Source organism: Stegodyphus dumicola, chromosome 5 (genome assembly GCF_044657685.1).
Source record: "Stegodyphus dumicola isolate Sdum_Otavi_A_Nest chromosome 5, ASM4465768v1".
Lineage (NCBI taxonomy): Eukaryota > Metazoa > Arthropoda > Arachnida > Araneae > Eresidae > Stegodyphus > Stegodyphus dumicola.
Window position 1 is genome coordinate 3,047,851 of NC_140772.1, and position 12,621 is coordinate 3,060,471.

Here is a 12,621-nt window from a genome sequence, read left to right on the forward strand (position 1 = left end):
TTATTTTCCACAACCTTTTAGTTCGGGCGCCAGTATTAGAGTCATTAGGTTTTTGCTGTTCTGATATACGAAATGTAGTTCCAACTGCTCCAAGGAGGATCATCACAGAAGCTTTTCCTTCGAAGGTAGTAGCCTAATTGTTATCCACAACCTTTTATTTCGGGCGCCAGTGCTAGAGTCTATAGGTTTTTGCTGTTCTGATATATGAAATGTAGTTCCAACTGCTCCACATAGGACATCACAAACCTTTCGAAGGTGCTAATCCAATTATTATACAAACCCTTTTAGTTCGGGCGCCAGAGTTAGAGTCAATAACTGCTCCAGGAAGGATATCTTACAAGCTTTTCCGCCTAATTATTTTCCACAACCTTTCAGTTCGGGCGCCAGTATTAGAGTCAATAGGTTTTTGCTGTTCTGATATATGAAATGTAGTTCCAACTGCTCCAAGGAGGATCATCACAGAAGGTTTTCCTTCGAAGGTAGTAGCCTAATTGTTATCCACAACCTTTTATTTCGGGCGCCAGTGCTAGAGTCTATAGGTTTTTGCTGTTCTGATATATGAAATGTAGTTCCTACTGCTCCACATAGGACATCACAAACCTTTCGAAGGTGCTAATCCAATTATTATACAAACCCTTTTAGTTCGGGCGCCAGTGTTATAGTCAATAACTTTCTGCTGTTCTGATATATGAAATGTGGTTCCAACCGCTCCAGAGAAGACATCACAAACCTTTCGAAGGTGCTAATCCAATTATTATACAAACCCTTTTAGTTCGGGCGCCAGAGTTAGAGTCAATATCTGCTCCATGGAGGATATCTTACAACCTTTTCCGCCTAATTATTTTCCAGAACCTTTTAGTTCGGGAGCAAGTATTAGAGTCAATAGGTTTTTGCTGTTCTGATATATGAAATGTAGTTCCTACTGCTCCAAGGAGTATCATCACAGAAGCTTTTCCTTCGAAGGTAGTAGCCTAATTGTTATCCGCAACCTTTTATTTCGGGCGCCAGTGCTAGAGTCTATAGGTTTTTGCTGTTCTGATATATGAAATGTAGTTCGAACTGCTCCACATAGGACATCATAAACCTTTAGAAGGTGCTAGCCCAATTATTATAGAAACCCTTTTAGTTCGGGCGCCAGTGTTATAGTCAATAACTTTCTGCTGTTCTGATATATGAAATGTGGTTCCAACCGCTCCAGAGAAGACATCACAAACCTTTCGAAGGTGCTAATCCAATTATTATACAAACCCTTTTAGTTCGGGCGCCAGAGTTAGAGTCAATAACTGCTCCAGGGAGGATATCTTACAAGCTTTTCCGCCTAATTATTTTCCACAACCTTTTAGTTCTGGCACCAGTATTAGAGTCAATAGGTTTTTGCTGTTCTGATATATGAAATATAGTTCCATCTGCTCCAAGGAGGATCATCACAGAAGCTTTTCCTTCGAAGGTAGTAGCCTAATTGTTATCCACAACCTTTTATTTCGGGCGCCAGTGCTAGAGTCTATAGGTTTTTGCTGTTCTGATATATGAAATGTAGTTCCAACTGCTCCACATAGGACATCATAAACCTTTCGAAGGTGCTAGCCCAATTATTATAGAAACCCTTTTAGTTCGGGCGCCAGTGTTATAGTCAAAAACTTTTTGCTGTTCTGATATATGAAATGTGGTTGCAACCGCTCCACAGAAGACATCACAAACCTTACCCAAATATTATGGAATACAAACCCAATTATTATAGAAACCCTTTTAGTTCGGGCGCCAGTGTTATAGTCAATAACTTTCTGCTGTTATGATATATGAAATGTGGTTCCAACCGCTACAGAGAAGACATCACAAACCTTTCGAAGGTGCTAGCCCAATTATTATACAAACCCTTTTAGTTCGGGCGCCAGAGTTAGAGTCAATAACTGCTCCAGGGAGGATATCTTACAACCTTAACCGCCTAATTATTTACACAACCTTTTAGTTCGGGCACCAGTATTAGAGTCAATAGGTTTTTGCTGTTCTGATATATGAAATGTATTTCCAACTGCTCCAAGGAAGATCATCACAGAAGCTTTTCCTTTGAAGGTAGTAGCTTAATTGTTATCCGCAACGTTTTATTTCGGGCGCCAGTGCTAGAGTCTATAGGTTTTTGCTGTTCTGTTACATGAAAAGTAGTTCCAACTGCTCCACATAGGACATCACAAAACTTTCGAATGTGCTAGCCTAATTATACAAACCCTTTTAGTTCAGCACCAGAGTTAGAGTCAATAACTGCTCCAGGGAGGATATCTTACAACCTTTTCCGCCTAATTATTTTCCACAACCTTTTAGTTCGGGCGCCAGTATTAGAGTCAATACGTTTTTGCTGTTCTGATATATGAAATGTAGTTCCAACTGCTCCAAGGAGGAACATCACAGAAGCTTTTCCTTCGAAGGTAGTAGCCTAATTGTTATCCACAACCTTTTATTTCGGGCGCCAGTGCTAGAGTCTATAGGTTTTTGCTGTTCTGTTATATGAAATGTAGTTCCAACTGCTCCATGGAGCATCATCACAAACCTTTCGAAGGTGCTAATCCAATTATTATACAAACCCTTTTAGTTCGGGCGCCAGAGTTAGAGTTAATAACTGCTCCAGGGAGGATATCTTACAAGCTTTTCCGCCTAATTATTTTCCACGACCTTTCAGTTCGGGCGCCAGTATTAGAGTCAATAGGTTTTTGCTGTTCTGATATATGAAATGTAGTTCCAACTGCTCCAAGGAGGATCATCACAGAAGCTTTTCCTTCGAAGGTAGTAGCTTAATTGTTATCCGCAACCTTTTATTTCGGGCGCCAGTGCTAGAGTCTATAGGTTTTTGCTGTTCTGTTATATGAAATGTAGTTCCAACTGCTCCACATAGGACATCACAAACCTTTCGAATGTGCTAGCCTAATTATACAAACCCTTTTAGTTCAGCGCCAGAGTTAGAGTCAATAACTGCTCCAGGGAGGATATCTTACAACCTTTTCCGCCTAATTATTTTCCACAACCTTTTAGTTCGGGCGCCAGTATTAGAGTCAATAGGTTTTTGCTGTTCGGATATATGAAATGTAGTTCCAACTGCTCCAAGGAGGATCATCACAGAAGCTTTTCCTTCGAAGGTAGTAGCCTAATTGTTATCCACAACCTTTTATTTCGGGCGCCAGTGCTAGAGTCTATAGGTTTTTGCTGTTCTGATATATGAAATGTAGTTCCAACTGCTCCACATAGGACATCACAAACTTTTCGAAGGTGCTGGCCCAATTATGATAGAAACACTTTTAGTTCGGGCGCCAGTGTTATAGTCAATAACTTTCTGCTGCTCTGATATATGAAATGTGGTTGCAACCGCTCCACAGAAGACACCACAAACCTTACCCAAATATTATAGAACACAAACCCAATTATTATAGAAAACCTTTTAGTTCGGGCGCCAGTGTTATAATCAATAACTTTCTGCTGTTCTGATATATGAAATGTGGTTCCAACCGCTCCACAGAAGAAATCACAAACATTTCGAAGGTGCTAGACCAATTATTATACAAACCCTTTTAATTCGGGCGCCAGAGTTAGAGTCAATATCTGCTCCAGGGAGGATATCTTACAACCTTAACCGCCTAATTATTTTCCACAACCTTTTAGTTCGGGCGCCAGTATTAGAGTCAATAGGTTTTTGCTGTTCTGATATATGAAATGTAGTTCCAACTGCTCCAAGGAGGATCATCACAGAAGCTTTTCCTTCGAAGGTAGTAGCATAATTGTTATCCACAACCTTTTATTTCGGGCGCCAGTGCTAGAGTCTATAGGTTTTTGCTGTTCTGATATATGAAATGTAGTTCCAACTGCTCCACATAGGACATCACAAACCTTTCGAAGGTGCTAATCCAATTATTATACAAACCCTTTTAGTTCGGGCGCCAGAGTTAGAGTCAATAACTGCTCCAGGGAGGATATCTTACAAGCTTTTCCGCCTAATTATTTTCCACAACCTTTCAGTTCGGGCGCCAGTATTAGAGTCAATAGGTTTTTGCTGTTCTCATATATGAAATGTAGTTCCAACTGCTCCAAGGAGGATCATCACAGAAGCTTTTCCTTCGAAGGTAGTAGCCTAATTGTTATCCACAACCTTTTATTTCGGGCGCCAGTGCTAGAGTCTCTAGGTTTTTGCTGTTCTGATATATGAAATGTAGTTCCAACTGCTCCACATAGGACATCAGAAACCTTTCGAAGGTGCTAATCCAATTATTATACAAACCCTTTTAGTTCGGGCGCCAGAGTTAGAGTCAATAACTGCTCCAGGGAGGATATCTTACAAGCTTTTCCGCCTAATTATTTTCCAGAACCTTTCAGTTCGGGCGCCAGTATTAGAGTCAATAGGTTTTTGCTGTTCTGATATATGAAATGTAGTTCCAACTGCTCCCCATAGGACATCACAAACCTTTCGAAGGTGCTAGCACAATTATTATAGAAACCCTTTTAGTTCGGGCGCCAGTGTTATAGTCAATAACTTTCTGCTGTTCTGATATATGAAATGTGGTTCCAACCGCTCCAGAGAAGACCTCACAAACCTTTCGAAGGTGCTAATCCAATTATTATACAAACCCTTTTAGTTCGGGCGCCAGAGTTAGAGTCAATATCTGCTCCAAGGAGGATATCTTACAACCTTTTCCGCCTAATTATTTTCCAGAACCTTTTAGTTCGGGAGCAAGTATTAGAGTCAATAGGTTTTTGCTGTTCTGATATATGAAATGTAATTCCTACTGCTCCAAGGAGGATCATCACAGAAGCTTTTCCTTTGAAGGTAGTAGCCTAATATTTATCCGCAACCTTTTATTTCGGGCGCCAGTGCTAGAGTCTATAGGTTTTTGCTGTTCTGATATATGAAATGTAGTTCCAACTGCTCCACATAGGACATCACAAACCTTTCGAAGGTGCTAGCCCAATTATTATACAAAACCTTTTATTTCGGGCGCCAGAGTTAGAGTCAATAACTGCTCGAGGGAGGATACCTTACAACCTTTTCCGCCTAATTATTTGCCACAACCTTTTAGTTCTGGCGCCAGTATTAGAGTCAATAGGTTTTTGCTGTTCTGATATATGAAATGTAGTTCCAACTGCTCCACATAGGACATCACAAACCTTTCGAAGGTGCTAGCACAATTATTATAGAAACCCTTTTAGTTCGGGCGCCAGTGTTTTAGTCAATAATTCTGCTGTTCTGATATATGAAATGTGGTTCCAACCGCTCCAGAGAAGACATCACAAACCTTACCCAAATATTATAGAACACAAACCCAATTATTATAGAAACCCTTTTAGTTCGGGCGCCAGTGTTATAGTCAATAACTTTCTGCTGTTCTGATATATGAAATGTGGTTCCAACCGCTCCAGAGAAGAAATCACAAACATTTCGAATGTGCTAGCCCAATTATTATACAAACCCTTTTAGTTCGGGCGCCAGAGTTAAAGTCAATAACTGCTCCAGGGAGGATATCTTACAACCTTAACCGCCTAATTATTTTCCACAACCTTTTAGTTCGGCCGCCAGCATTAGAGTCAATAGGTTTTTGCTGTTCTGATATATGAAATGTAGTTCCAACTGCTCCACATAGGACATCACAAACCTTTCGAAGGTGCTAGCGCAATTATTATAGAAACCCTTTTAGTTCGGGCTCCAGTGTTATAGTCAATAATTCTGCTGTTCTGATATATGAAATGTGGTTCCAACCGCTCCAGAGAAGACATCACAAACCTTACCCAAATATTATAGAACACAAACCCAATTATTATAGAAACCCTTTTAGTTCGGGCGCCAGTGTTATAGTCAATAAATTTCTGCTGTTCTGATATATGAAATGTGGTTCCAACCGCTCCACAGAAGACATCACAAACCTTTCGAAGGTGCTAGCCCAATTATTATACAAACCCTTTTAATTCGGGCGCCAGAGTTAGAGTCAATAACTGCTCCAGGGAGGATATCTTACAACCTTAACCGCCTAATTATTTACACAACCTTTTAGTTCGGGCACCAGTATTAGAGTCAATAGGTTTTTGCTGTTCTGATATATGAAATGTAGTTCCAACTGCTCCAAGGAGGATCATCACAGAAGCTTTTCCTTCGAAGGTAGTAGCCTAATTGTTATCCACAACCTTTTATTTCGGGCGCCAGTGCTAGAGTCTATAGGTTTTTGCTGTTCTGATATATGAAATGTAGTTCCAATTTCTCCACATAGGACATCACAAACTTTTCGAAAGTGCTGGCCCAATTATGATAGAAACACTTTTAGTTCGGGCGCCAGTGTTATATTCAATAACTTTCTGCTGCTCTGATATATGAAATGTGGTTGCAACCGCTCCACAGAAGACATCACAAACCTTACCCAAATATTATAGAATACAAACACAATTATTATAGAAACCCTTTTAGTTCGGGCGCCAGTGTTATAGTCAATAACTTTCTGCTGTTCTGATATATGAAATGTGGTTCCAACCGCTACAGAGAAGACATCACAAACCTTTCGAAGGTGCTAGCCCAATTATTATACAAACCCTTTTAGTTCGGGCGCCAGAGTTAGAGTCAATAACTGCTCCAGGGAGGATATCTTCCAACCTTAACCGCCTAATTATTTACACAACCTTTTTGTTCGGGCACCAGTATTAGAGTCAATAGGTTTTCGCTGTTCTGATATATGAAATGTAGTTCCAACTGCTCCAAGGAGGATCATCACAGAAGCTTTTCCTTTGAAGGTAGTAGCTTAATTGTTATCCGCAACCTTTTATTTCGGGCGCCAGTGCTAGAGTCTATAGGTTTTTGCTGTTCTGTTATATGAAATGTAGTTCCAACTGCTCCACATAGGACATCACAAAACTTTCGAATGTGCTAGCCTAATTATACAAACCCTTTTTGTTCAGCGCCAGAGTTAGAGTCAATAACTGCTCCAGGGAGGATATCTTACAACCTTTTCCGCCTAATTATTTTCCACAACCTTTTAGTTCGGGCGCCAGTATTAGAGTCATTAGGTTTTTGCTGTTCTGATATATGAAATGTAGTTCCAACTGCTCCAAGGAGGATCATCACAGAAGCTTTTCCTTCGAAGGTAGTAGCCTAATTGTTATCCACAACCTTTTATTTCGGGCGCCAGTGCTAGAGTCTATAGGTTTTTGCTGTTCTGATATATGAAATGTAGTTCCAATTTCTCCACATAGGACATCACAAACTTTTCGAAGGTGCTGGCCCAATTATGATAGAAACACTTTTAGTTCGGGCGCCAGTGTTATAGTCAATAACTTTCTGCTGCTCTGATATATGAAATGTGGTTGCAACCGCTCCTCAGAAGACATCACAAACCTTACCCAAATATTATAGAACACAAACCCAATTATTATAGAAAACCTTTTAGTTCGGGCGCCAGTGTTATAATCAATAACTTTCTGCTGTTCTGATATATGAAATGTGGTTCCAACCGCTCCACAGAAGACATCACAAACCTTTCGAAGGTGCTAGACCAATTATTATACAAACCCTTTTAGTTCGGGCGCCAGAGTTAGAGTCAATATCTGCTCCAGGGATGATATCTTACAACCTTAACCGCCTAATTATTTTCCACAACCTTTTAGTTCGGGCGCCAGTATTAGAGTCAATAGGTTTTTGCTGTTCTGATATATGAAATGTAGTTCCAACTGCTCCAAGGAGGATCATCACAGAAGCTTTTCCTTCGAAGGTAGTAGCCTAATTGTTATCCACAACCTTTTATTTCGGGCGCCAGTGCTAGAGTCTATAGGTTTTTGCTGTTCTGATATATGAAATGTAGTTCCAACTGCTTCACATAGGACATCACAAACCTTTCGAAGGTGCTAATCCAATTATTATACAAACCCTTTTAGTTCGGGCGCCAGATTTAGAGTCAATAACTGCTCCAGGGAGGATATCTTACAAGCTTTTCCGCCTAATTATTTTCCACAACCTTTCAGTTCGGGCGCCAGTATTAGAGTCAATAGGTTTTTGCTGTTCTGATATATGAAATGTAGTTCCAACTGCTCCAAGGAGGATCATCACAGAAGGTTTTCCTTCGAAGGTAGTAGCCTAATTGTTATCCACAACCTTTTATTTCGGGCGCCAGTGCTAGAGTCTATAGGTTTTTGCTGTTCTGATATATGAAATGTAGTTCCTACTGCTCCACATAGGACATCACAAACCTTTCGAAGGTGCTAATCCAATTATTATACAAACCCTTTTAGTTCGGGCGCCAGTGTTATAGTCAATAACTTTCTGCTGTTCTGATATATGAAATGTGGTTCCAACCGCTCCAGAGAAGACATCACAAACCTTTCGAAGGTGCTAATCCAATTATTATACAAACCCTTTTAGTTCGGGCGCCAGAGTTAGAGTCAATATCTGCTCCATGGAGGATATCTTACAACCTTTTCCGCCTAATTATATTCCAGAACCTTTTAGTTCGGGAGCAAGTATTACAGTCAATAGGTTTTTGCTGTTCTGATATATGAAATGTAGTTCCTACTGCTCCAAGGAGTATCATCACAGAAGCTTTTCCTTCGAAGGTAGTAGCCTAATTGTTATCCGCAACCTTTTATTTCGGGCGCCAGTGCTAGAGTCTATAGGTTTTTGCTGTTCTGATATATGAAATGTAGTTCGAACTGCTCCACATAGGACATCATAAACCTTTCGAAGGTGCTAGCCCAATTATTATAGAAACCCTTTTAGTTCGGGCGCCAGTGTTATAGTCAATAACTTTCTGCTGTTCTGATATATGAAATGTGGTTCCAACCGCTCCAGAGAAGACATCACAAACCTTTCGAAGGTGCTAATCCAATTATTATACAAACCCTTTTAGTTCGGGCGCCAGAGTTAGAGTCAATAACTGCTCCAGGGAGGATATCTTACAAGCTTTTCCGCCTAATTATTTTCCACAACCTTTTAGTTCTGGCACCAGTATTAGAGTCAATAGGTTTTTGCTGTTCTGATATATGAAATATAGTTCCATCTGCTCCAAGGAGGATCATCACAGAAGCTTTTCCTTCGAAGGTAGTAGCCTAATTGTTATCCACAACCTTTTATTTCGGGCGCCAGTGCTAGAGTCTATAGGTTTTTGCTGTTCTGATATATGAAATGTAGTTCCAACTGCTCCACATAGGACATCATAAACCTTTCGAAGGTGCTAGCCCAATTATTATAGAAACCCTTTTAGTTCGGGCGCCAGTGTTATAGTCAATAACTTTTTGCTGTTCTGATATATGAAATGTGGTTGCAACCGCTCCACAGAAGACATCACAAACCTTACCCAAATATTATAGAATACAAACCCAATTATTATAGAAACCCTTTTAGTTCGGGCGCCAGTGTTATAGTCAATAACTTTCTGCTGTTCTGATATATGAAATGTGGTTCCAACCGCTACAGAGAAGACATCACAAACCTTTCGAAGGTGCTAGCCCAATTATTATACAAACCCTTTTAGTTCGGGCGCCAGAGTTAGAGTCAATAACTGCTCCAGGGAGGATATCTTACAACCTTAACCGCCTAATTATTTACACAACCTTTTAGTTCGGGCACCAGTATTAGAGTCAATAGGTTTTTGCTGTTCTGATATATGAAATGTAGTTCCAACTGCTCCAAGGAAGATCATCACAGAAGCTTTTCCTTCGAAGGTAGTAGCTTAATTGTTATCCGCAACGTTTTATTTCGGGCGCCAGTGCTAGAGTCTATAGGTTTTTGCTGTTCTGTTATATGAAAAGTAGTTCCAACTGCTCCACATAGGACATCACAAAACTTTCGAATGTGCTAGCCTAATTATACAAACCCTTTTAGTTCAGCGCCAGAGTTAGAGTCAATAACTGCTCCAGGGAGGATATCTTACAACCTTTTCCGCCTAATTATTTTCCACAACCTTTTAGTTCGGGCGCCAGTATTAGAGTCAATAGGTTTTTGCTGTTCTGATATATGAAATGTAGTTCCAACTGCTCCAAGGAGGATCATCACAGAAGCTTTTCCTTCGAAGGTAGTAGCCTAATTGTTATCCACAACCTTTTATTTCGGGCGCCAGTGCTAGAGTCTATAGGTTTTTGCTGTTCTGATATATGAAATGTAGTTCCTACTGCTCCACATAGGACATCACAAACCTTTCGAAGGTGCTAATCCAATTATTATACAAACCCTTTTAGTTCGGGCGCCAGTGTTATAGTCAATAACTTTCTGCTGTTCTGATATATGAAATGTGGTTCCAACCGCTCCAGAGAAGACATCACAAACCTTTCGAAGGTGCTAATCCAATTATTATACAAACCCTTTTAGTTCGGGCGCCAGAGTTAGAGTCAATATCTGCTCCATGGAGGATATCTTACAACCTTTTCCGCCTAATTATATTCCAGAACCTTTTAGTTCGGGAGCAAGTATTAGAGTCAATAGGTTTTTGCTGTTCTGATATATGAAATGTAGTTCCTACTGCTCCAAGGAGTATCATCACAGAAGCTTTTCCTTCGAAGGTAGTAGCCTAATTGTTATCCGCAACCTTTTATTTCGGGCGCCAGTGCTAGAGTCTATAGGTTTTTGCTGTTCTGATATATGAAATGTAGTTCGAACTGCTCCACATAGGACATTATAAACCTTTCGAAGGTGCTAGCCCAATTATTATAGAAACCCTTTTAGTTCGGGCGCCAGTGTTATAGTCAATAACTTTCTGCTGTTCTGATCTATGAAATGTGGTTCCAACCGCTCCAGAGAAGACATCACAAACCTTTCGAAGGTGCTAATCCAATTATTATACAAACCCTTTTAGTTCGGGCGCCAGAGTTAGAGTCAATAACTGCTCCAGGGAGGATATCTTACAAGCTTTTCCGCCTAATTATTTTCCACAACCTTTTAGTTCTGGCACCAGTATTAGAGTCAATAGGTTTTTGCTGTTCTGATATATGAAATATAGTTCCATCTGCTCCAAGGAGGATCATCACAGAAGCTTTTCCTTCGAAGGTAGTAGCCTAATTGTTATCCACAACCTTTTATTTCGGGCGCCAGTGCTAGAGTCTATAGGTTTTTGCTGTTCTGATATATGAAATGTAGTTCCAACTGCTCCACATAGGACATCATAAACCTTTCGAAGGTGCTAGCCCAATTATTATAGAAACCCTTTTAGTTCGGGCGCCAGTGTTATAGTCAATAACTTTTTGCTGTTCTGATATATGAAATGTGGTTGCAACCGCTCCACAGAAGACATCACAAACCTTACCCAAATATTATAGAATACAAACCCAATTATTATAGAAACCCTTTTAGTTCGGGCGCCAGTGTTATAGTCAATAACTTTCTGCTGTTCTGATATATGAAATGTGGTTCCAACCGCTACAGAGAAGACATCACAAACCTTTCGAAGGTGCTAGCCCAATTATTATACAAACCCTTTTAGTTCGGGCGCCAGATTTAGAGTCAATAACTGCTCCAGGGAGGATATCTTACAACCTTAACCGCCTAATTATTTACACAACCTTTTAGTTCGGGCACCAGTATTAGAGTCAATAGGTTTTTGCTGTTCTGATATATGAAATGTAGTTCCAACTGCTCCAAGGAAGATCATCACAGAAGCTTTTCCTTCGAAGGTAGTAGCTTAATTGTTATCCGTAACGTTTTATTTCGGGCGCCAGTGCTAGAGTCTATAGGTTTTTGCTGTTCTGTTATATGAAAAGTAGTTCCAACTGCTCCACATAGGACATCACAAAACTTTCGAATGTGCTAGCCTAATTATACAAACCCTTTTAGTTCAGTGCCAGAGTTAGAGTCAATAACTGCTCCAGGGAGGATATCTTACAACCTTTTCCGCCTAATTATTTTCCACAACCTTTTAGTTCGGGCGCCAGTATTAGAGTCAATAGGTTTTTGCTGTTCTGATATATGAAATGTAGTTCCAACTGCTCCAAGGAGGATCATCACAGAAGCATTTCCTTCGAAGGTAGTAGCCTAATTGTTATCCACAACCTTTTATTTCGGGCGCCAGTGCTAGAGTCTATAGGTTTTTGCTGTTCTGATATATGAAATGTAGTTCCAACTGCTCCACATAGGACATCACAAACTTTTCGAAGGTGCTGGCCCAATTATGATAGAAACACTTTTAGTTCGGGCGCCAGTGTTATAGTCAATAACTTTCTGCTGCTCTGATATATGAAATGTGGTTGCAACCGCTCCACAGAAGACATCACAAACCTTACCCAAATATTATAGAACACAAACCCAATTATTATAGAAAACCTTTTAGTTCGGGCGCCAGTGTTATAATCAACAACTTTCTGCTGTTCTGATATATGAAATGTGGTTCCAACCGCTCCACAGAAGACATCACAAACCTTTCGAAGGTGCTAGACCAATTATTATACAAACCCTTTTAGTTCGGGCGCCAGAGTTAGAGTCAATATCTGCTCCAGGGAGGATATCTTACAACCTTAACCGCCTAATTATTTTCCACAACCTTTTAGTTCGGGCGCCAGTATTAGAGTCAATAGGTTTTTGCTGTTCTGATATATGAAATGTAGTTCCAACTGCTCCAAGGAGGATCATCACAGAAGCTTTTCCTTCGAAGGTAGTAGCCTAATTGTTATCCACAACCTTTTATTTCG